This window comes from Labeo rohita, chromosome 8 (assembly GCF_022985175.1).
Source record: "Labeo rohita strain BAU-BD-2019 chromosome 8, IGBB_LRoh.1.0, whole genome shotgun sequence".
Taxonomy (NCBI): domain Eukaryota; kingdom Metazoa; phylum Chordata; class Actinopteri; order Cypriniformes; family Cyprinidae; genus Labeo; species Labeo rohita.
In genome coordinates, this window is record NC_066876.1 from 13,938,345 (window position 1) to 13,962,616 (window position 24,272).

The 24,272-nt window shown below is 34.9% G+C and overlaps 1 long non-coding RNA gene across 1 annotated transcript in view; it reads left to right on the forward strand.

Moving 5' to 3' along the window:
• The first annotated feature begins 2,990 nt into the window (after positions 1-2,990).
• The window catches only part of LOC127169113 (uncharacterized), a 49,252-nt gene continuing 27,970 nt past the window's right edge, over positions 2,991-24,272 (forward strand). Inside the window, exons 1-2 of the long non-coding RNA XR_007828198.1 lie at positions 2,991-3,102; positions 7,650-7,930. This is a non-coding gene — a long non-coding RNA (uncharacterized LOC127169113). The remainder of the gene's footprint in view (positions 3,103-7,649; positions 7,931-24,272) is intronic.

Here is a 24,272-nt window from a genome sequence, read left to right on the forward strand (position 1 = left end):
TTAAAAAAAGGTAATATGTTAAATACATATATAAATACATAAAAATGTAAAATTTTAATTAGTTCTATAGCAGAACCGAAAACCAAAAGCAATCAAATTTATATATTTTTTTTTTTTTTTTTATTTCTTAAAAAAATATTTATTTATTATTAAAAAACTATCTATCTATCTATCTATCTATCTATCTATATATCTGTCTGTCTATCTAATCTTTTGTGGCTCAGCAGCTAAATACCTTTTATTTTTCATGAATAATTTTCACAATATGAAATATTTTGAATTAACATTTTATATGATTTACTGCAGAGCAGAACACCAAGAACAGTCAGATGTTAAAATGTATTGTGATTTTAGGAAAACAAAACAAAACAAAACAAACAAACAAAAACGATTTATTCCTGTGTTTGTGTGTGTTTTTATGTGCACACAACTCCTGAGGTCATGCCACACTTTTCATGACAAAGGGCATAGTGAACCCGGCTTTCCCGTCTGGCGAACAATCCCAGCCCTGTCTGTCTTTCCTCTGCAGATCAGCCCACACAAAAGACCAGATTCAGCTGTTTATGAACCCCTCTGCCTCTCTATTCATCTAGTGCTGCCATTATTCCAAGGTCATGCCAAAGAGCTGGATTTAGAAAGCCCTAACTGAAGTCCAATTAGATTCACAGTCCTTTCCACACAGCCCAACACTAGCAGCTAACTCTTTTTTTTTTCCTCGCTGGACAGGTGACCTCTATCTAAGAGATACCCAGATGTGTAGTATTCTCTAGGAAGAGATGCATTGAAATGAAATGAAACTTATACAATAAAAGGAAAGAAGATCAGATTAGTTTCCCTTTCATGCTGTTTTTGTTTTTGCTTTAGACTAGGACAGAAAAGATTGCGAGTGCATTCGGAAATGAATTAGATATAGTTTTCTATCACAACCAGATCTCTCAGTTTGAAGTTAAGAGATTTGAAAGGGAAGAATAAAAATACTAAGTGATACTCCAGCTAACAAGGAATGTTCTCAGAACGTTCCTGCAAGGTTCTACTAAAATTCTTTCAGTAATATTAATAGAATGTTTAAAGTTATCTGATCTTTAAAAATGTTCTAAAAGCGTAAGAAAAAAAAAAAAAAAATTACTTGTACATTGTTAATGGAACTTTTTACGTTTTTAGTTGACCCTTCCAAACAAATCAGACAGGAGTGTATATTAACTTTGCGAAGGGTCAATGGACCTTTATCTCACTTCCTATATCCGGTAAGCGAAGCAGTGTATCCCCACTTCCGGTCCCATTGCAACGCAATGAAAACTAATGCGAGGATCCTCTCTTTCCTTTCTTTTGCCAGTGTACCTGGCTGCTTTTATTCTAAACAATGACACACTGCCTCAGTTTTCACGATTTCCTGACACAGCACGGATAAGATGCGTGGGATGAATTAAGGTCCTTCTAAGATATTACGCAGGAGCACGTTCACGTGGAGGATGCATTTCGAAACTGAGGATGTTTACGCCTACTCATATCACCTGCTGAAATGTTGCTATTAATATATTTCTCTTCCAAATGTGCATTCTGAATAATAAATAAATTTAACCTGCTGCAGGCAATTTTGTCTTAACAATGTTTTTCTCATCATATTTTATACCTGTTTACATTAAAATACATTTTGGATTTACTATAGTAAATGTAGTAACTATGTTATATTTTATTTTTTCCGCGGACTGATTTCCATTTGTATTGCCATAGTTTTACAACACATACCATGTTTATTTTCGTAAGAGCGGTATTAAAATAGATTAATGAATACACGGGCGTTGCCTTAAAGAAATAACAATGTTGAACATTTTAGCTAATTAATCTTAGACAGTATAATGTGCTGACAATGTGATTTGAGTATTAATTAAGAATTTTGGCATAAACGTGAATTACATACAGTGCAATGACTGTGAATAAAAATGACAGAATAAAGACTAAAATTTCATACAAATTAATAAATTTGTTGATTCTGATCTTATTCATCAGGTCTCACACACACTGCAGCATTGATGCGTGTGGTGAAATCACGCATGTTTATGAGCCATGGGTTTCTCAGATCGGTACGTTGGATTAAAACTACAAGTTCCGTTGCGTTTGGAAAATTCTGTGCACAGCAGTCATCAGAATATTTCTTCGCCTGTCTCTGAAAATGTCCGGATTTTGAAATTATCCTGCAGATGCTCTTTTTAACAGGTTTTTATTCAACCAGTGATTACAGCATATTGAAAAATATACATAACCGGAAGAATCGATACACTGCTTCGACAAGCGCTTCCGATGTTCAATTCCAGTGCGATAAAGGTCCATTGGATGTTCATTTTTTAAATGCTACTTGTTTCAGAATGTTCAGAGAACGATCAAACGTAACATTTTCATAATGTCTGAAAAATGAGAAAATAGAATGTTTTCTTAACATTCACGTAACTGGGGCCCTATGAAATTTGTTTTATGAAGTTTTCTTTTTCTGTTTCAGTTTTTCTGGTTTCTGTTTTTTTCTGTTTACATTTTTTTTACACAATTTAACAGATATTTATTAAAAGTTTAACAAAAATTACGTTCTTGATGCCCTATGAAATATGTTTTATTTTTTCCTGCTCAGATTCAGTTTTATTTATTTATTTATTTTACCAAATTCTGTTTTCCATTAATTTTCTGGGTTTAATTTTAATGATTCTATGAAATCGTAATTATTGAAAGCATATCTACTTTTTTCAGAATTGCTTGTGTATTTGCATTTTCCTGCTAAATACATTCTGATAAATATTTTTCTATTTATCTGTTTATTTGCTATTTATTTATCTGGTGAATATATCTTAAAAATAATGTTTAATAATAACTTAATTAGTAGTAGTAGGCCTAATACTATCATTACATTATGTTTGTCACAGTTCCAAGTTAAACCGAACTTTTATTTTGACGGGTTGCTGTGAAGACCTTTAAGTTTCTGTTTGTGCATGATATGACAGTTTCTTCTCACAAGAAATGGTAAAATGCTCATGAAGTGAATTTCATTTCTAAAGATTGGTTGTGTGTTCGTGTGCGACAGAGGCTGAAAACACCGCAAGCATCACGCGTGCTTCAGTATGTGGTTTGTAAACAAAACGTCTGCGCCAGTTACTCACACAGAGACACGTTGAACATGCAGGATTCATATTTAAATACGTTAGTGTTTTGCGGCTTAATAATCACAGACACTAGTCCATATCGCGTTTTGATTTAACTATATTTACCTGCTTTTGATTTATCCATCGAAAATTTAGCAAATTCTGTGACATTCTGCGTTATACTGTAAAATCTGTTTTTATGTCTGGATTTCGTGATTCCGTCCGCGTTTTCCGCATCGCGGAAATTATAGGGCCCTACATAACCAAAAAACAAGGCTACGTTTACACTAGTGCGTTTTCGTTTTAAAACGCATAACTTTTGATACGGTTACCCTGCAGAAACCGTTTTGAAAACTCTGGTGTTGTATTTTAGTGTAAATGGACCAAAATGGCGACTTTTGAAAAAGATGATGTGGCAGCCCACATTGGCTCTGCGTATCTTTGACGACCGTGTAAACAATAGGTGTGTTCGACTTGAAGGAGAAGTCCACTTCCAAAACAAAGATTCACATATAATGTACTCACCCCCTTGTCATCCAAAATCTCTCTTTGTTCAGTCGTAAAGAAATTGTTTTTTTTGAGGAAAACATTTCAGCATTTTTCTCCATATAATGGACTGATACGGTGCCACGATTTTGAACTTCCAACATGCAGTTTAAATGCAGCTTCAAACGATCCCCAGTGCGGTTGTAAAAGATCACCATTTACACTAAAGCTATGTTTACACTAGTGCGTGTTTAGTTTTAAAATGCATAACTTTTGCTACTTTTACTATCGTTTACACTGCTGCATTTTCGACCCGCGAAAACAGAGATTTTCAAAAACGCTGCAGACTCCTTTTTAGTTTGAAAACTCTGGGGTTGCTCTTCAGTGTAAACGGACTAAAATGGAGACTTTGGAAAACGATGGCATGGCTGCCCACATTGGCTCTGCATATCCTTGATGATTGTGTTAACATCATGTTCATTGTTGTACCCGTAGATATGTATAGACCATTTCGCTAGATGTAAACATACTGGTCCCGATACACTTCCTGTTTCTTTTTTTTTTTTACTTTACACAAACATTACAACAAAAAATTCCAACATAACATTTGACTGGATAAAAATGTTACATTAGCACCTTTAAGATGTATTTGTATATGTGAAATAAAAAAAAAAAAAAAAAACAGTTAGCGCTTCTGGACCAGTGTTGTTTACATCTAGCGAAATGGTCTATAGGTAGATTCCCCATTCAACCACTTCAGGCACGTAGACGTGTCCACCATCTAAATAAAAGAGCATCTACCTATAGACCATTTCGCTAGATGTAAACAACACTGGTCCAGAAGCTCTAACTGTTTTTTTTTTCACATATACAGATACATCTTAAAGGTGCTAAGGTAACATTTTCATTCAGTCAAATGTTATGTTGTATTTTTTTGTAATGTTTGTGTAAAGTAAAAAAAAAAAAGAAACAGGAAGTGTATCGGGACCAGTATGTTTACATGTAGCGAAATGGTCTATAGACCAATTTCGAGTAGACGTCACAGTGACGTCATTTGCAGCTGCGCGTGCATAGTGGTTGCAGAAAAACACTGGTAGCAAGTGGAGGTAAATGGGTAAACTCCATGGAATAAGAGAAATTGTTTTTTTTTTGTGCCTTTTGATGTCAAAATCAGAATGCAAATAATTTTTATACAATACTGCAGTCAAAGACGCCATTTGAAGCTAAACGCAGATGCTTAAACGGACATACTATGGATGAAAACTGCTATGATTACTCTACTTTTAAAGCATAAATTTGATTTAAACAATAGGTCTACATAATATTCACATATGCTGTTCATAGGGGATGTACTGTATTAGCCCTAAAGAGAGAATGACGAGTTGTTTCATGGGATATAATCTCGGAATTGCGAAAACAAAGTCAGAATTTTGAAACAGAAAATCAAATTTACCTTTTTTATTCTTTTATTCCATGGCTCCATAGACTGCCACTTGAACCACCCATAAAAAAACATCATCCCTGTTTCGGGTCTGTAAGACTATCCCACTATCTAACGTCAATTTCGTTGAATAACATTGCTTATTGCTGGGTGACAAGCTGTTGTAATATGCGAATAACATTTTGAAAATGACATCTGATCAATATAATCTATACTCTTTTTAAATCTAAATATTTTGTGCCGTATCCTTGTAATTCTCTAGTTGTAAAGGCGATCTCTCCGGGTTTTCTGCAACCATGCTGCCCGTGCATCCCGAATGTTTACAAACAGATAATTGGTCTATACATATCTATGATTGCATGAATGAATGGTCATGTGACATGTGTTTTCGGTTGTGTAATGTAGATGGAGATTGTTTCTGAAAAGCAGTAAAAACGCTAGTGTAGACGAGGATGAGGACAGGACCTAACTAAACTAAACTAAACTAAACCGGAATCTGCAGTGTTTTCGAAAGTCTCCATTTTCAAGGGTCGAAAACACTGGAGTAATGTAAATGACAGGCGTAACTGTAGGAAAAGTTATGTGTTTTAAAATGAAAATGCACTAAACAGGGCGTTAGCTGAACATTCTTATTTTTGTTAGCTGGGTTCATAACGACAATTTCATTTTGATATCACTGATGGAGAAATGTTTGAAATATATAATAAAGCTGTCATCCAATGAAGGGCAAAAACTCAGGGCAATGTTTACCCTTTTAGAAACGGTTCTCAAAATGTCAGGAGAGCCTTTGCCATCTTTGGCACTAACAGAGGAAAGGCCTCGGTCCCCAAGGGCATTTTCAACAAAGTGCATTGAAAGCACCTCTTTTCAAATATAACGGTAAAGACAGTCAGTTATAAGGTGAAACTAAATACATTTTGGCTTCAAGACTGAGCGGTTAAATCGAACACAGAATCTTAACACAGTTACCCTTTACTCGGGTTTAGCTGTGTAGCAAGTGATAGAGTAAAGCCAATCCTAATGTTTACTCATTAACTCAGAGGACAGACGGTAGACAGGGACTTGCAACTCCAAAGGGGACAGATCCTCTAACTGTGTCTCCTTGATAAGTTTGCATTTCAAAAGACCTTGGTCTAATCCATTAGGGGGGGCTAGGAAAACAAGATGTTCCTCTCCAGTTTGGCTAATTAGCTTTTTTTTTTCTCCTCGTCAGAGCAGTCCATATTCTTAAAGTGCTGTTGGGATCCAGATGTGTAACTAGGCTAATGACTGACTGACTAACAAAGAAAAATGGATGCCCATTCTTGAGCAGCGATGGAAGTCTCTGCTAGTCAGTGCCCATTTTAGGCCCACAGAGTTAATCACCCTGAGCGCTTTGCCAAATGCATCTTTACATCCATTTAGTGACATTTAGGTCTGGTAAGTCAGACAGATGTTTGTTTTAGTGGTGGTGTGGTAAGTATTGGACAACACGTATTTGTCTAGCCCTGATTTTGACTCATTGTAATCTGTTTAAAGAAGTCATTTGTAACTGAGTTACAAAAGAAAGAAAGAACAATCCAGCATGCCATTTAGGAAGTCAAGCAACATTATGTATTGCTCACCTGTTATTGACATCAATGTACCATTTTAAGATATTACTTAGCAGATTTTCCTATTCTTATGGATGGCGAGAATTTTATTGTAGTCCATTCAAAATGATTTCAAAGATGCAACATGTTTAAAGACAGTAAGATTTAAGACAATAAGATATAAGAGACAATAAGAAAAAAATCTTATGTTTACCAATGCTGCATTTATTTTATCACAAATATGCCTTACAGAAATATGTATGTAATTATGTATGTAATTTAATTTATTCCATTGTTGATTTGGTGCTTTATTATTATTATATTATATTATATTATATATGAATTAATAATAATAAAAATAATAACAGTTTTCTTCAGCACCAAATATATATTTAAATATATTAAATGTCTTAAATAAAAAAGTATCTTCATATGCTAATCAGCACATACTTTCAAGACCAAATGTAATATTTTCAAACAGTGAAGAAGCAGTGCATCAAATTATAGAAACAAAATGGCCTGTGCGTATTTGTGATTATTATGATCTCACGAAACATTGTATTGTACATACTTGTCAATTTTGAAGTAGCTTTATGAAATGTGGCAGTAATGAAGCTATATATAACAATGTGGTGCTAGAGTTTATTTTTAATGCTGCATGTTTGTTGTGATTGTTATCAAGTTATGTTAGGTCACCAGGTTATCTGTTCACTATAAACTCTAAAAGATAATGTGAAATTATTTGTGCATCACCCTAATTAATATTCATGAGGTAAGCTGTCATAATTATTGTGAGGTCACACCTAGCCAATCAATCACCTGAATCTAAACTCACTTATTTTTGGGCCACTTCATCCTTATAAACTAACAGATGTTGATTCAGATGGAATATTAACTACATTTAGAGGAAATTAATCTATGTGTTTAATGATTAAATGTATTTTACACTCTTTGAGTGTAAGAACATTATGCTAATGAACCTCTTTTCTGTGACACCATCTAAGTCCAGTCTCCGTGTGTTTGCAGGGATATCCCATGCCTAGCGTCGCCCACGGGGTGAGGGCAGGGAGATGGGTGGCTGACGCAGGCCGCAGCGACTGTGCTACCTATCTTACTTTTGAAGCAAAGCGGAGCTGACAGAGGCCACCTCAGGAGACGGCTCACTCTCCATCACAGCGCTGAGAGGAAGAGGCAGGGTCTGTCAGGGGTCCTCTAGCACTGCAGAGAGCTGCGTACCCCCATCCTGCTGCTGTCTCCACTGAACCCAGTCACTTCACGCACCATCCATACAATGAGGAAACATACAGGTACAGTACAGTCAGCAATATCCAAAGTTTCTTGCGAGTATAGGGTAGACCGGGGCGAGTTGTCACATGAAAAGTATTTAGTTTTTTGGGGCAGTTGTCCACCGTGCTAAAATGTGATCCTGCACATTAAGTAGCATGGGTATATGTGTAGCAATAGGCAACAATATTACATTGTATGGGTCAAAATGATTGATTTTTCTTTCATGCTAAAAATCATTAGGATATTGAGTAAAGACATGTTCCATGAAGACATTTTGTAAATTTACCGTAAATATATCAAAACGTAATTTTTGATTAGTTACATGGATTGCTAAGAACTTCATTTGGACAACTTTAAAGGTGATTTTCTGAATGTTTTGATTTTTTTGCACCCTCAGATTCCAGATTTTCAAATAGGTGTATCTCAGCCAAATATTGTCCTATCCTAACAAACCATACATCAGTGGAGAGCTTGTTTATCAGCTTTCAGATGATGTATGAATATACATCATCTGAATATATATATTAGGGATATATATATGTATATATATTAAGGATGTGACGAGATCTGATGTGTCTCGCGAGGTCTCATGACGATATCCTCGCAAAACATTTTGCAGTGTTTACATTAAAGCTGCACGATTAATCCTTAAATTATCGAGATCTCGATTCAAACACCCACGCGATCTTATTCATAAATGACAACGATTTAGTTATGTCTATTAGGACTGTTTCACATCGCGAGTGTCAGTGAGAAACACGTTTTGTCGCTGCTCATGTTAATGAATCAGAGGGTCGGGGTAAATGTGAACGCAGAAAAAGCAACACAAACAGTCTTTTCAACCACATCATAATCATTATTTCTGTGTTATAGACGTTTAAATAATTGAAGTATTGGGATAAAAGTTTAAAGTTTGTGTATAAACACTTATTGTCTACAGTAGCGATTAAAACAAAAGTATGTTAACACTTGTTTGTATAGTAACGCTTATCCTCTTCCGCCAGGAAGTGGCGACAACTGCCCTTTAAAAAAAAGTATGTCATTGAATCATTCATTCAGGAGATTTCAATAGTCAAACACGTCTTAATGAAGTAAGACACTGACTCCTTTACTGAATGTTTTTATTTTATTTTATTATTTTGTTTAAATGAATATGTATTTTTAAAAGACTTAAGCAATGAACAGTTTGTCAGAACCACTAGTAAATTGCGTTATTTTGTTTAGTTTTCGAATCTTTTGTCTTCGGAATCGTGAGAGAATCATGGTCTCCAATTTATTAATAAAATAACTTGGATTCTCAATTTATCCAGAATTGTGAAGCTCTTGTTTAAATGTTGTTTATTACTGCATATAATTCATTAAAATGGAATTTTAATTTCATAAAGTTAATAAAGTAATAATAATACAATAAAATAAAAATATATAAATAAATATATATATTTGTAAGATGCCTGTAATATTTTCTTATTTTATTTTATTTTATTTTATTTTATATTTTTAGGCTGTAAAGCCTTTAATAGCATGTTCCATTGTATCACCTTGGGGCACGCTGTCACAACAGCACAACATTGTTCAAATATTTTTTATTTTATTTTATTTTATTTTAATTTTATACTCTAGGTGTTAATATCTAAATGTCCAGTAGTTTTTTTGTAGCCAAGACTTTAAGGTATGTTACTTTACAAATAAACTTCTACTTTAAAAATAAACCAAGAAATATTTACTTGGGCAAAAAGTAATGTGACATCTTTCCTCTTAAAACTAAACCAAGAAATATTTACTTGGGCAAAAAATAATGTGACATCTTTCCCCAGTCTCCCCTACAGTACACAAGTTTTAGGCATGATAATTAATTCAATTTTTTTTCAATGAATCATTGCAACTTATAAGTACCTGTCTGAAGAAAGAAATGAGACTCGATCAGGAAAAATAAATAAATAAAAATACACTTGATATAAGTTTAGATTCGGTCAAATACATAAGATACGTCAATATATTGACAATAAATAAATAAAAAAAAATAACCATACCGCTTGCTGAAATCCTCCAACCATTACTGTATGTCAAATTGCACTCTGTACCATCGCAAACTGAGAGCTTGTCACCTATACCCTTTCATCCAGCGCCATCAGTTTTAAATCTGCGAACTTTCTTCTTCTGTCAAAATTGGTGTGGAAGAAGAGAAACGAGTAGAAAGAAAAAGGAGACAAAGGGAGAGCACCCTTCTAACTTTTATCTGTGCAGCAAAATGCTGTTATCCTCGAGTGGTGTCAAGAACTCTATCTCTCGTACGCTTTCCCCCCCCCTCTACCAGGTGACAAGCACAAGACGAGAGAGAGATAAGATTGGAAAAGAATCCCACTCCACTGAGTAAATAAATAATCAATACTCATCTAAATGTAAATGAGAAAGTAGCCCTCTTTGATAGCATCGTTTTTATCAACCAACCAATTTTCCTCAGACACTCACTGGGCCTCAACCAAATCACCATCATTCAGCGTCCGAGTAATGGAGAAGAAAAAAGAACTGTGAAAAAGAGAGAGAGGAGGGGGGAGTAAAGCAAGTGTGAATGGGTCACCTGAAACCTGAAGTTCAGTCAACCTTCACCAACACCATTTCACCAGAAATGGCATTTCGTTTCGTCGCACTCTTATTTTTTTCCATTGTGTTTCTGATACTCTTGTCAATTACCGTTTGCGCTGCGCTTTCAGCATATCAGTGTCTATATCAATTCTCTCCGCCAAATCGTCTTTTGTCCCTGCTTTGAGTCACTTTTTATCTTCATAACTTCTGCATGTCAGTCTGAGGTAGTAATTTTGAGTCATACTCACGTATCAGTGCCTTTTTAAAATACAAACCGTATTGATTTCACCTTCCCGGGTTTCGTGAGGGCAGGTTGCATGAGAGGGTTTTTCACTTCACTTGTCAGTGGCTGTCAAACTGCAGTGCGAAAGATAAAAATGTGTTGGCTTAGTGAAATAAAAAATAAGGGCAGGTTTTAAAATATAAATTACAGCAGGAGAATAGATTAGGGCTTGGGACATGCTGTTTGAAAAGTGTTAACAGAAGCTCCTTGACCCGGCCGAACACTTGCTGGTTTTGTGGAGAACATACGCATACAAAAAAAGACAGCGATGACAGCTCTACTGTAACTACACAACCGTAAAATCCTAGAAAAGAGATACACAACCACAAAATGAAACTTTTGACATCATTTACTTCACCGCAAGCTTGTTTTAAACCTGGAGATGTCCAAGCTTTTTGTCCATAGTTGTTTACATGAGCAAAAACCAATGTTGGTTGGTGTCAGCAATGTCAAACCTGCAATAGTGTGTCTAATTTGATATTTTTAATTACAATTTTAAAGTATATTATTTACATTTTGTAAACTCAAGTGAGAATGGCATTAAAGCAGTGGCGGGCAGGAAGATTTTTGGTGAATTATGGCTTAATATTCATTTTATAGAAGTATAAATCATAGCATTAATGAATTAATAAATTATAAATCAGGAAGAATAAATGATAGATGTGTTTTTGGCATGTAATATTCCTTTTTAGGGCCATATTTAGGCTAAAAAGAAAATCTTTTTATCCATGCTACCTTTTAAAGGTTTACTGTCAAACTTTTTTGAAAGAAAGTAATACTTTTTTTCAGCAAGGATGCTTTAAATTCCTCAGTCATTGTAGTTAGGGATGTGCACAATAGTATCCATATTCGGAAAGGCAAGGAAAACGAATAATGTGTTCGTCTGAGCCACTTAAGGGGCATGGTTAGCTGTTTGCTAGTGGTATCTTGTTACATTACAGTACATAAAATTTAATTTACTGCATAAACAGAGTAAAGTATGGAAGCCCGTTTCCACACTGGATAAAAAATAAAAAAGGTAATTGCGAATTTTATCTCACAATTCTAACTTTTTCCTTAGAATTGTGAGTTTATATCATTTTTATAATTTATAACATGCAACTGCGAGTTAAGTCAGAATTGTGAGAGATAAACATGCAATTCTGATCAGAATTCTGACTTTATTTTTCACAATTGTGAGTTTATATCATGCAGTTCTGAGAAAAAAGTCTGAACTGTGAGTTTATATCACGCAATTCTGACTTTATAACACAAATGCAAGTTCATATCTCACAATTTAGAGAACAAAAAAAGTCAGAATTGTGAGATATAAACTCGCAGTTCTGAGAACACCTCAGTCTTTTTCCCCCTCAAAACTTTATAACTCACAGTTGTGAGTTTATATCTTACAATTCTGAGGGAAAAAAGTCAGAATTACGAGATTAAAACTTGCAGCTGCAAGGAAAAAAAGTCAGAATTTCAAGGTTTTAATCTCACAATTCTGACATTTTCTCACATTTCCTAGTTTATATCTTTTTACAATTGTGAGTTTATATCACACAGTTCTGAGGGAAAAAAAGCCAAAATTGCGAGTTTAATTCACACAGTTCTAACTTTGTAACTTGCAATTATGAGTTTATATCTCATGATTCTGATTTAAAAAAAAACTAAATTGTGATGTCAGTCTTTTCCCCCCTCAAAATTAGACTCACAGTTGTGAGTTTATATCTCACAATTCAGAGGGAAAAAAGTCAGAATTGCAAGATATAAACTAGGAATTGCGAAAAATTTGCAAATGCGAATTGTGAGTTTTTATCTCACAATTCTGAGAAAAAAGCTAGAATTGCGAGTTCATACCACACAGTTCTGACTTTGTAACTTGCAATTTTGAGTTTATATCTCACAATTCTGAGAAAAAAGTCTGAATTGTGAGATATAAACTTGCAATTATGAGAAAAAAGTCAGAATTACGAGATAAAAACTTTATCTTGCAATTCTGCAAGTTTTTTGCAAGTTTTTATCTTGCAATTCTGACTTTATTTTTCGCAATTGTGTTCATATCACGTAATTCTAAGAAAAAGGTCAGAATTGCGCGTTTATATCACGCAATTCTGACTTTGTAACTCGCAATTTCGAGTTATCTCCCATTATGAGGAAAAAAGAATTGCGAGTTTGTATTTTTTTGTAAAATAAAAAAGTTGCAATAATGCTTTTTTTTTATTCAGTGGCGGAAATGGGCTTCCATATTAAGGATGACTAATAGGACAGTGGCAAATCATTTGCGGAACCTGAGCAAATTGTGGATCTTGTAAATTGTGTGGTAAGTACTGCCGCTTCGTAGTATGCACAGAGTATGTGCAATCGTGAATATGGAAATTGAAAAATGAGCGCACATTTAAAACTGATTTCAATGGCCTGCATATTAATAACGGCTCCCTGATGCCTGCAGTTTATATATAGTATAATTACCCAATGATATAATTGTGAGAGAAAGCATTTAAATATATTTTTTCCTCCCATCTCATATTTATTCCACATGTAATTTCCATTCTGAACACTGTTTTTGGATTTGGGCACATCAACACTAAAATATTACCATTTTTCCTGTATCGTTGATCAAATAAATGTAGCCTTGCTGAGCAAAAAAAAAACCCACCCACTCAAATCCTACCCACCTCAAACTTTTGAAAAATGAATTGACATGCGTGCATTTCTAAACGCTTGCATTTGACCCTCACCCGTTCCCTGACTGATCTAGTGGGAAGAGTTGAAAGTGGTTCTCTCCATCTTAACTCTGTCACACGCAGAGGTGCTAAACATGGCTGACAGGTCGAGGAGAGCGGGGAGCACGAGTCCCCTCTTACTCCGCCCTGATCCGAGACCTGTAAGGGCCATGTCCAGAGCGAGGGCAGGGGCCTAAACTCGCCCTGACAGCTCCTCGACAGATCTCACAGCCTTACTGACATCTGGACGTGCGCTGTAAAATCGGAGGAGTTCAAACCAATTTGGCAATGGAGCCCAGGTGACATGGGGGGACGGCTCGGTGGGATTAAGGAGGTCGGAGATACCTGTCCACTTGCAATTTGCAATCTCTGTGGAAGGGAAAGAAAGGAAATTCTGTATTAAAAGAGCTTGGAGCAATTCCCAGCCTAAGTTTAATCTTGATGCATGAAATCATCTGTCTGATTTAATTAAGTTCTGACTTGGCATTCACCGCCATGATTTTTCAACACAAATGCAAGGTACGTCATGTCAGAAATGAAATTATGTAAGAGGAAATGTGATTTTTAGAACACAAACGGCTGTTGCAAAGATCTGTAAATAAATAACCCGTATAAATGAATGAAAGTGAGGTCCGCGTATTCCTCAGAGTAACTAGGCTTTAGGTTTGTAAGATGAGGACGTGCCGTAGATGCTCAGTGGGCTTGCTGGAAAATGTCAACAAAGCTGCAAACATCTGCCAGGGACCTGTCAGTTAGATCAGATGGCCCTCTCTGATTCTCCTGTCGCGGCTCCTCGCCGATACCGTGCTCCAGAGGGGGGTGCGAGGGGGGAAAACAGGCGGGAGAGGGCTGAAACTGAAAAGGGAGGCCCTGAAAACCAAAACTGAGCCAACATCTGCCTGATTTGAGCTGTGGAGAAAAAAAGCATCGTTTTTTTTTTTTTTTTTTTGTGCCTTCGGTAGTGAGGAATCAGGGATGCATGTGGTAGAATAAGGAGACACCTGTTATTGCAGACAAAGCTGTCAAAAGCCTGAAACAGTGTGGAAAAGGAGTCAGGCTTTGTGTGAGATATGCAGAACACAATATGCCAGGTTGCTTGGCTGAGACGATTACAGGAATTGTAAAACAACAAGGCGATTATCGGGGTTAGTATGACTATGAGAGTCATGTGACATACTACCCAGTATATCTAGATACGTTCACACACAAAGTGTAAATATAACACTGGCTTATAACATACCACATGTGAAAGCCTGTTATGGATAATTTAGTGTCACTTAAATTCACACGGTGCAGAAAAAAAAATAATGGGTGGGTTAGACTACTTAGTATCTTAGTGAGATATAATGAAATTATGAGGAAAAAAGTCACAATTTCAACATATATAAATACATCTATTTATCTATCTACAAAATAATTTTGACTGAAAATACCCATACCCAATATTTTTTAAAGCTATTTTTGTGTTAAATAAGAAAGTATCAAGTAATATACACATAAACATTTAGGCTGCAATGACCTAACGTAAACTATGGAACATAAAAGAAGATCATTTGAGAAACATCTCAGTATTTTTTGTTTATGTAATGAAAGTCATGGTAACCAAAACAGCTTTGTTACAGTCTTCAAAATACGTTCTTTTGTGTTTCACAAAAGAAAGGTTTTAAACAACATGAGGATGAGTAAATGATGACAGAATTATTATTTTTTGGGGGGGTGAACTATCCTTTATTTTTTATTTTTTTTATGAAATGATACTCTAAATAGGTGGTGGAAAATGTCTTTATGAGTCATTCACTCGTTTGATTTGATTCGTTTAAATGGCTGATTCATTCAGGAATGAAGTAAATGGCTCTCTTTATGAATGGGCCTTTGAATCATTGATTCACACGATTCGTTCAAAACACAGATTCATTCAGAAACTAAACACTGCTGTGTTGCTCAGAGATGCGCAACCGTTCTGCTATGGCTTCAAACATGTTCTCTGCAAAATTAAGCAAAAACACAAAATACAATGTTTAAAATATAACACAATATCAACTTCTTATTTACTGAACTATTGTATAAAATCACATTTAAGCTCATGATAGATCGGGACAAAATCAGCACTAACAAAGTCATAACTGTGAGATATAACTCCAACTACAAGATATAAAGTCTAAATTTGAGAAAAAAAGTTACAAATGAAAGAAGTAAGGTATGTTCTGCTATAAAACATTAGTGGGAAATGAGAAACAAAGCCATATTTAAGATTTAAATTCTCATTTTAAGATATAAATATATGAAGTTCTTACATATTGAGATGTGAAGTTGCAATTATAAGACACAAAATCACAATCATAAGATATAAAGTCGAAATAATGAGGAAAAATAATCACAGTTGCAAGATGTATAAAAAAGTACATTTGATATATAAAATTGAAATTATGAGAAACAAAGTCCAAATTGTAAAATATGGTCACATTTTGATGAATTTGCAATTTTGAGAAAGTCACAGTTCACACTGCAGTGTATTTACAGACACATTTTGAGATATAAAGTTGCAAGTATGTCATATTGTGAGATATATAGATACGTTTTGAGATTTATAGACAAGTTTTAGATATAAAGTTGCAATTACACGAAGGTTAATATGACTGTGAGAAAGATTTGACCCTGAAAGTTTCAATTGCGAGATATGAAGTCACATTTTTATAAAGTTACATTTTTATAAAGTTGCATTTCTGAGAAATGAAGTCTTAACTGTGAGATATTGAATCTTTTATGAGAAGTAAAGTTGCAGCTAAAGTTTAACGTATACATTGGAAACAGGCTTTCCTTAAGGTCTGGCTTAAAGAAAAAGATTCAGCAAATAGCCCCAAAACATCTGCAGTCTTTGTGCTGTTACTGAGAATGACAGTGCAAAGGATTCCATGTGCACCATACCTTCCATTAACTTCATGCTTGCCCTCTGAGATGACCCTCTCGTCCCGTGGGAAGCCTTCCCATCTAGCTCAGCGTTCAACCAGACGGTCCGGCTGTGAGATGCTGGCCTGCTAGACAGGTTTGAAAACACTAAGGCAAATCACTGGTGAGAAAAGGCCAACATCCCATTTCATGATCACAACTCCCGATGAGTGTGAAACGTCAACCAGCTGTCCCCTGACTCCAACAGAAACAACGACTCGCACTCACGAAATATGGAACCCGTCAGCAAACGATATGTTTGCGTTTTCCACTAAACGATCAATTATGAGCATTATGTTAAATTGAGTAATTTCAAACACGTGGAGCTGGCACAGAAAGAGGACAGGAGAAGAAAGGAATAGGAGAGATGAAAAAAGCAGTGCGTTTTAAAGGTTTAAAATAATATTTATTCCTCTGACGCTCTCATATCTAAGCAATTTAGCCGTGGTTGGAAATTGTCTGGCTAAGTTCTTCCAGTCCCACAGTTTAATCCGCTCAAGGGAGATTTGCAGACGATTCCCAAAACCATTTTCAACTTAAACTTCTCACAACCCGGGGGAGCTAGGGAAAAAAAAAGCTGGAAAAAATAAGCAGAGAAATGTGAAATCTTGACAGGACGAAGCCAGCCTTAATGCTATTCGAGCACAGCTGTTTTCATTTAAATACAAGGTATTCGGCCTTCTTAAAAGCCTAGCATCATCCCTGTTTCCCTCCATAATCTCTCCCGCTCAAAACATTCAGGGAAAACACTGTATCAGAGTGTGCAGGCAATAGCGCTGGCAGTCTGCTTTGATAAATTCAAATTGTTTTTCACCACAAAATACACTGAAAGAAAAAAAACCTTATACGCAACCTAAAGAGCTCAAATACAACGCAGAACTTTTTCCTTTTGTATTAGTGGGTGACCTTAAAGGATATTAGAGAATATTATATTTTATATAATAGTTTAACATTTACTATACTAGCATATATAGAATAGATTACTTACAGACTGTAGTCTGTTGGTTACAGATTTCACATTACCTTTGGATTATGTTTTATCAAACTTGTTTTTAACTTAAATGTACCGCACAAACATTAAAAAAATCAACAATTACTCGTGGTCTCTGGATATAAGGAAGACAAGGTGTTTCACAGCTATACATCACCAGTGTTTTGTAATTATTTATCTCATACATGGTCTAATTGCTAGAGAGGTGCTATTTCCCCTCATATTCAGAGGCATATTTAAATATAGGCCATTCTACAGAATTGGTGCAAACTGCTGTACCACAACCAAAAAACACATTTAAAAAGCATTTAAGTATTCAAATCTTAGAGATGTACTAAGATCCTTCTATTATCTATTGAAGCCCACAATAATACTTAAAATATTAGTAAGCTTAATATATATAAAATCATCATTTATTGGGTACTTTCAATTGGAAAGTGGGCCTTTCCAGTAAGTAGGACCCACCCTAATCTTATGAAAATTATATTGAACAACAATATTTCCATTGTTGTTTTTAAAAGTACCTTTTTGATTCTTTTAACAAGTGAAGTTAAAAAAAAACAAAACGATGTTTTGTTTGTAAATTATGGAACTTTATTTAAAAAAAAAAAAAAAAAAAAATATATATATATATATATATATATCAAAATGTCCTGCATTTTCATGTCACAGTGTGTTTTAGTCCATGGCTGAGACTAATACGCCCCTACATTTATGATCAGGAAATATTCATGTCACTCTTTCTACTTTGTGAGTAGATACAGTGTAGATACAATAAATGTGTTCAAAAGTCTGAAAAATCTGTGTGTAACTTTAACGTCACTACCAAAAACTTTTTTTCTGCATTTAAGCGCACTTTTTTGAGAGTTATTCCATAACATTTAGTTTTTATATGTACCACTGTTACAGTCCCAGTGCCAGGACACACGACCTGGGGGGGCTTGTATGATTCTCAGTGGAGGCTAACAGGGGTTATCGGGGTATTATATGAGAATAAATATGTCGTCAGATTTTAATTGAAAGGATTATTGCTGCTTTCCTTACACACCAGTGCATTAACAAACTCACAAACAGCAATGTGTATTTAACAAATGTATTTTTTGCTAGTAATTAATTTAAATGTCTGAAACATTATTTTTATGTGGTCGAAAACACTGATTCGTTGTTATATAGGCTAAAAGCACTGAGCACGTCTGTTTGGCTCAGCGTCAGACAAGGCGCAAAAGCACGTTGGAATTTAGCAGTCAAAGTTTAAATACACCTGTGATTGTCCGCATCGAATGGTTAAAATCAATAAGTTTTGGGGGGTTGGAGTGGGTCAAATAGAATCTGAGGTGGTACAAATCAGATTAGAGCGGTACCCCGCTATTTAAAAATCGCATTCGTTTTAGCTTTTTGCATTTAAAATCATATCCCCCCCCCACCCCCAAACAAACAAACAAAAAAAAAAAAACGATCAAAACATGTCATCATTGTTTCGGTAGTGACAAAAGGGAACACATAATCCTCATATTTGGGGGAAATAAACAAAATTTTAGTACAATTGTGCAAATGTGTAGCATTTTAGTGTATTTAAAAATTTGTGATGTGATGTGGTTTGCTACCAAAGCATTACTGTCACCACCGAAACATGGATTTTTATTTATTTATTTTTTTAAATGTAGTATATGGAAATTATCAGATAAGATTTTATCATAGTTTTTGGTTCAATGTATATTCAAACTAATGAATCCTCAACTTTGAAATCAGTATGATCAACCTTTTGCTTTTCACAAAGAAAATTTGGATTCAAATATAACAAATCTTATAAATTACACATGAAATACTGTTAAAAATGTAATTGTTATTGATTTATCGCTGAAAAATCGTAATGAAATAGTAAAAACTATATTTAGAATTTAGATGTAAGCAGAATCTTAATAGATCAATATAACTCTTCTAATTAAATTATATATTACTATGTTTTAGTAGTGACAAATTTGGGGAGAGGACAAATATTCCAAAACTTTATGAAAAAAACAATATGAAACTTAACTGCTACAGATGTGTTCCTTAGATGTAGAATCTGTAGAATGGCCCATATACAACATTTGTGAATATAGTCAAAGCTAAGTGGTATGACACAGTAGGAAAGTGGAAAGGAAAATTTTAAATATTATAAATCAACAAAAGATTATTAATATACAGCCATTGTGTAAATATGTAATCATGTAATCCATAAATATATGTAACTCTAATCTGATTATGAGCATTTTCAAATGTACCAATTACTTTTCATAATTTACATGTTATCAGTTACTACAATTTTTGATTGTTTTGATGTTGATGATAACTATTAATATTACAAATATTTGGGTAACACTTTACAATAAGTTCTCATTATTTATTTATTTATTTAATTAGTTAACTACTTTACTTAACATAAACTAAGAATGAAAAATACTTCTACAACATTTATTAATCTTAGTTCATATTAATTTCAGCATTATTAAAATCAATTAATTAATGCGCTGTGAATTAACATGAACTAAAGTGAACAAAGATGAATAAATACTGTAATAAATGTATTGTTAACATTAACTAATGGAATCTATTGTAAAGTGTTACCATAAAATTCAATTTGTAATTGTTTGTGTTAGTTCAAAGTGCATTAAATAATATTAATAGATAATAATATTAATAGATACAATTTTAGTGTATTAGTAAATGTAGAAATGAACATTAACTGTAGAAAATGTGGTCATTGTTAGTTCAAGTTAACTAATGTAGTTAACTAATCTTAACAAATTATTATTGTAGTGTTACCATTATAATAATATACCATTATTATATTATTCTTACTTTTAATAGCATTATTAGTAGAAGTAGTCTCTTGTATTATTATTATTAGGGGCCAAGCACCGAAGGTGCGGTGGCACCTATTGTATCCGTTAGCGTATTCTTCTTCTTCCGCCGCAAGTCTATGGCAGCCCATAGAACCGCTTGCGGGAAAGTTGTATAATTTTGCACACTGATAGAGGACAGTCCCAACATTAACCATAGCAAGTTTGGAGTCTCTAACTCAAACTCTCTAGCGCCACCACCTGTCCAAACTTTCAAAAGATTTATGCTAATAACGTTTGAACCGTAAGCCACACAACAAAAATTCTTTTTTCCTCTGATTCCTTGGCTTATGCCGAGTCGAATGGACACCAAAATTCAAAAATCGTAAGGTTTAGTTTTTTCGCTATTCTCAATTGTTCGTAAAACCTACTTTTTCGAACTCGTCCTAGGCCGTTGCACCGATTGTCACAAAAATTGATCCAGATCATCTTCAGACCACGCTGGCAAAAAGTTATGGAATTCAAGTCGATTCGTCCAGCCGTTCACGAATAACATGCGAAAGAATTCTACGAAAAGCTAGCAAAAATCAATGTGAGGCTATATCTCCGTAACAGTTTGGCATATTGACACCAAACTTGGTGTGTGTTATAACAAGCATGACCTGAGGCTGACTGCAGTGTTTCGGTGCAGTGCCCCCCTAGTGGTCAGGAGATACGAAAAATGGCTATTTTTCTTTATAACGTCTGAATGATTTGTCCAAAAATCACAAAACTGGTCTCTTTAGATTCGGTGTGTCATACCGAGTCGAACCATATCCAATTTTCCCATGTCAGCCATTTTGGGTGTCGGCCATTTTGAATTTAGCTTTAAAATGCTGTATCTTGAGAACAGATTAGCGTATCGTTTCGACATTAATTACAAAAATGTTCGGCACCATGCCCTGAATGTACATAAAAATTTTTGGGCCAGCGCCACCTTGTGGTCAAAAGTTATAAAGAAATTTACATAAATGCTAATAACTTCAGCTTACATTAGCCTGTTGTAATGAAAGTGATCTCAATAGATTCCTTGGGTCAAGCCAAAAACATTGATACCCATTATTACAATATTGGCCAAACATCCTGTCCGCCATTTTAATTAATATTGAAAACCTACTTTTTCGAACTCCTCCTAGACCGTTAGTCCGATTTTCACCAAATTTGACTCAGATCATCTTCAGACCTTGCTGACAAAAAGTTATGGATTTCGTGTCGATATACGAAACGGTTTTCGTTAAGCACATCAACGAATTTGCTGGAAAGATGCCAAACTACTTCTGAGGCTGTATCTCTGCAAATCTTTGAATTATTGACACCAAATTTTATATGTGCCATTGTCACATCACACTGACCACGCCACATCAATTTGGTAACAGTACCACCTATTGGTCAGAAGTAATACATTCATTAAACATTAACAATAAAAATTTCCAAAAATGCTAATAATTTCTGTTTGCATTAGCCTATAGTAATAAAACTGGTCTCAAAATATTCCTTGTGACATGCCGACAACATACATATCAATTATACCACACTTCGCTTAGCTTTCTTTTCCGCCATTTTGATTAATGTACAAAACCTACTTTTTCGAACTCCTCCTAGACTGTTAGTCCGATCTTCACCAAATTTGACTCAGATCATCTTCAGACTATGCGGGCAAAAAGATATGAATTTCGTGTCGATACACAAAACGGTTTTCGTTTAGCGCATCAACGAATTTGCTGGAAAGATGCCAAACTACATCTGAGGCTGTATCTCTGCAAAGCCTTGACATATTGACACCAAAATTTTATATGTGCTATTGTCACCACACCCTGACCACGCCACAGCAATTCGGTAACAGCGCCACCTGCTGGTCAGAAGTAATAAACCATTCATTAAACATTAACAATGAAATTTTCAAAAATGCTAATAAGTTGTGATTGCATTAGCCTACTGTATTAAAACTGGTCTCAAAATATTCCTTGGGTCATGCTGACAAAATAGATACCAATTATATCACACTTCGTTGAACTTTCTTTTCCGCCATTTTGATTAATGTACAAAACATACTTTTTCAAACTCCTCCTAGACCGTTGGTCTGATTTTCACCAAATTTGATTCAAATCATCTTCAGACTGTGCTTACTAAAAGTTATGGATTTCGTGTCGATAGACAAAACCATTTTCGTACAGCGCCACTACAGATTTTAGGCTTGATGCCAAGATGATTCTGAGGCTGTATCTCTGTAAAGCTTTGGCATAATGACACCAAAATTTGTTTGTGTGTCATTGTCACCTCACACAGAACGCATCACATCAATTTGAAAACAGCACCACCTATTGGTCAAAAGTGATAAGCCATTCAATTATATTATTGGTTGTATTTATGATTTTTCAGCCATTTCAACTGATATCATCCTAAAATGACTTTAGTTACTCATTGTTACAGTCGGTCTGTTGCTCCTTGCCGTGCTTAACTCCTCATTCTGCCTCTTTTGTGCTTGGCCCCGCAATTGCTGCTTGCAGCTATATTTATTATTATTATTATTATTATTGGTTACACTTTATTTGAAGATGTCCTTGTTACAGTCAAATTATACATTTAAGTACTGAGTAATAAAAATACATGTATTTACTATATGGTTAGGATTTGGGTTTGGTTTAGGGTTACGTGCTTGTAATTATGCATAATGAAATGTTATTATAATAGTGAAGACATGTAACGTGTAACAAGGACACCTTAAAATAAAGTGTTACCTTATTATTTTATTACAGAAACCCCTTCTATTAGTAATAATGTTGGTATTATTATTATAGTATTATAGTAGTATTATTAGTATTATATTAAAAATATTTATTTTGTGTTCCACACAAGAAAGAAAGTCACACAGGTTAGGAACAACACGCAGGTGGGCAAATGATGACAGAGTTTTCATTTTTCTGTAAACTGTCCCTTTAACATTTATCTCTGAGCCACCACCGATCTCCAGTGTCCCTGTTGTTTTCATTCTTTTTCTTTTTTTGTGTGCGTATTACAGCGGGCAAAATTGAGCTTTGCCTTTCTGACCTTACTCTCCCCACATCTGAAAAGAGATGAAGGACAGCTCATAGATGCTGTATCTCTCAACATGTATATTCACCCCTATTCCCACTTGGTCATGGTTCTGCCGCTCAGATCGGCCAACTCTGAATTGCATTGCTCAACAACTGGGCCGCAAACCATTTAAAGACCAATTTCCAGCGACCATAACGCCTTTATCGCTGGTGTTGTCAACTCAATTTTCGAATTTTGCCATACACCCTGGCTCCCCCCTATTGAAGTGTCATCTGATTTGCTGTGATTCTGACAAGGCTCCAGTCATCACCGTAATCTCTACGCTGCTCTCCCACTTTTCCTTCTCCGGTAACAACCTTCCATGCCTATCTTACGTCAGAATACCAGATAACGTGGTTTGCTGTGGCATGCTGGATGTTTATATTGGAAGTCGGACCTCTTTGCTTGTCCTAGTAAAAATGATCTCCCGTCTTTTCGGTTGTCTGTCTGTGGTGACTTGGTCAGACGTTTGGTCACTACAGACTGCGTGGGACTGTAAAGAGAAGGTCATCCATTGCAGCAATGACAGGTTTTATTGAGATTAGAGAGCAGTAAATAAACTTTACAGTCATTGGAACTCTTAGCATTCGCTTGCTGTAAAAGACGCTCCTCCGATTGTTTGTGGCAAACTCACCTTCTCAGCTGAATTAGGTGGAGTGAAAAGGGTAACTCCTAAAACTTTTAGTGATCCCTCACTTGAAATGAAGGTCTGTTTCACGCCGCCTTCAGACAAAAGAGTATTTTGGGTGTTATAAATACAGTGCTGTTTTATATATTATTATAGTATTTATTAATATTTTGAATCTACATTTATTTTATATTGTCAGGTTTCAGTGTAATTAAGTAAAATAATATTATATTATATTTATTTATTTATTTATTGCTTTTGTAATTGTTAAAAATTATTTCTATTTTTCTATT